We start from the raw sequence: 2,691 nt of genomic DNA, 5'->3' as shown, positions 1-2,691 counted from the left end.
CGTGCTCAGCGGACACGGGGGCGTGGTCAACTAATGCAGACAAACAACAATTAATGAAGAAAGAGAGAAGGATGGACACGGGGCCGTGCCCGAGCTTCTGTTCAGCCTATAAATAGGAGTGCTTGGATCACTTACAACTCATCCCTTGGCACACCACCTCTCTCACACTTCACCCACCACCCACCACCATCACAACACCATCATCCACCACCATCATCCATTGTCCATCATAGAGTGTGTGAGTCGTCTCGGGATCCAAGATTGATCGTAAGAGTTCTTGACAATCAAAGGCCATGTTTGCCTAAGTCTCTTACATCACTTGGTGAAGACAAGTGTTTAGTGTAATACTTTTTATTTTTAATCTTTTCACACTTTTTATTTGGTTATGTATTAATGACTTTAATAACTAGTTTCTTATGTCTGTGGTGTCTTGGCATTATTTTACTGTCTATATAAAATAAAAGATTTTCACCATTCATATCTCCATGGTCTATATGGAGATATGTTGGCTACCTGGTCGGGGGTTAAGTGAACGGTTTGGTAAGAGTCTTGGCATTGTTCAGTGTATAGATACTGCAAAGGACCTTGGTCAAATTTAGTAAGACCTCCTTCAATACCCACCGGTATTGGATGGCGGGGGTCCAAACTCTTTGACCCCCTCATAAGTTAAACTACGATTAAAACTTTAACTCGGCTACTTAGGACTGTATCCATGCTGACTCAGACTAGTTAGCCGAGGGTAACGTCACCTTCAAAAGAGGGGCCTACCACATTATGCATTAATAACTTAATTCATTATCTTTCAATAATCCGACCCTTTAGGATTGTATCCTTGCTGACTCAAACTATTGGGTTGAGGGTAACGTCACCTTCAAAAGAGGGGCCTACTACAATAACTAAGATAATCTCTTAAAATGTGCAAAAGTGTGGAAATAATCAAAGGTTACACTACACACGAGTCGGATCCAAGTGATTCATCTTGTCTATCTGTTTTTACTTTTATTTTATTTTTCAGCATTTTAGTTAGTTTTATTTTTCTAGTTTAAAACCTTTTTCTAACTTTTTGATTTGATTAGACGTTGAGGATAAACCGGTACTAAAAGCTCTTGTGTCCTTGGACGACCTCGGTATCTTACCAACACTATACTACGTCCACGATGGGTGCACTTGCCCATATGTATGTTTAGTGTTAGTAAATATCGTGTTTTATAAACTTAAAACTTGGCTAAAAAGTGTAAAAAGGGCTCAAAATATACACCTAATATATATCACACCTAACGCACATCAAGTTTTTGGCGCCGTTGCGGGGACACAAGGATTTTAAGAAAGTTAGGAATCAATGGCCTAATCGTTTTTTCTAAATTTTTCTTTTATTTTTAGGATTTTTCGTAAATTTTCAGTTCCTGCAGAGCTCAGCACGGGCCGTGCCTGGTCGGACAAGGGCCGTGTTCAGCATTGTCACTGGCAGTTTTTATTTTCCGAGTTACAGAGAGCTGAGAACGGGGCCGTGTCGGTGCAACACGGGGCCGTGTCCAACTCCCCAGTAACAGGGGTCCAGGAAACAATCAATGTATCTCCGACCACGGGCCGTGTTCACCTGAGCACGGGGCCGTGGTGAATCTTCTGACCAACATTCCTTTATGTTTTTATTGCAGGACTTGAAACTCAGGCGCCACATTCGCATTCTCCACATAGTGTATGAGCTCCAGTTCCAGTAGAGACATAAAAGAACCCCTAGACGAACCCGAACGCTTTCTACACAAACGACTCAAAGCTAAAAATCAAGAGAAAGTTTCGGGGGACCTACTTCCAATGGTGGACCAACATACTCTCATGGATTACCTACGTCCCACCGTAGGTAATCTAGGCGCCGCTATCAATATGCCGAATGTTGAAGCTAACAACTTCGAACTTCGGCCACATTTGATACAAATGCTTCAAAACTCCACAACCTTCCATGGGCTTGCGGACGAGGATCCCCATCTATATATTACTAATTTCTTAAAAATATGTGATACCTTTCGGATCAATGGAGCATCCAACGACGCCATCCGCCTTCGAATGTTTCCATTTTCACTAAAAGACCGAGCTAAGGCTTGGCTCAACACCCTCCCAGTTGGCTCAGTAAACACCTGGGATGAACTAGCCCAAAAGTTTCGATACAAGTATTTCCCTCCTGCTAAAACGGCTAAATTAATGACTGAAATTAACACATATTCACAAGAGGATGGGGAATCCTTATATGAAACTTGGGAAAGGTTCAAGGAGCTACTAAGAAAGTGTCCTCATCACGGTCTTGCGGTATGACAACAAGTATCCACGTTCTACAATGGGTTGTTACCACACACAAGACAGACACTTGACTCTAGCTCCGGGGGACTTTTAGGTAATCGCCGCCCAAATGAAATATATAATCAAGTTGAGGAAATTGCTCAAACCAATTTTCAGTGGCACACCCCCCGAGGCAATAAATCTATTGGCCTGGGCGCCCATAAGGTTGATGAAAGCACTTCTTTACAAGCCCAAATCGAGGCTCTTTCTTCAAAAATCAAAAAACTAGAAATGACAAAAACCGCCTCGGTTATGGCTTGTGAAGGGTGTGGTGGGCCACACGAAAATTGGAGTTGTATGAAAGAGTTAGATGATCAAACAGAGTCGGTAAACTACATTGATAATAGACCTAGGCCGTCG

The 2,691-nt window shown here is 42.4% G+C and overlaps 1 non-coding gene across 1 annotated transcript; it reads right to left on the bottom strand.

Moving 5' to 3' along the window:
- Positions 1-2,190: 2,190 nt before the first annotated feature.
- Positions 2,191-2,297, bottom strand: LOC118484418. Its single transcript, XR_004873529.1, has one exon. It is a non-coding gene; the product is annotated as a small nucleolar RNA R71 (small nucleolar RNA).
- Positions 2,298-2,691: the final 394 nt, after the last annotated feature.

This window comes from Helianthus annuus, chromosome 11 (assembly GCF_002127325.2).
Source record: "Helianthus annuus cultivar XRQ/B chromosome 11, HanXRQr2.0-SUNRISE, whole genome shotgun sequence".
Classification (NCBI taxonomy): Eukaryota; Viridiplantae; Streptophyta; class Magnoliopsida; order Asterales; family Asteraceae; genus Helianthus; species Helianthus annuus.
The sequence above is the reverse complement of the archived record's forward strand: the minus strand, read 5'-3'. Positions and strand labels throughout refer to the sequence as shown.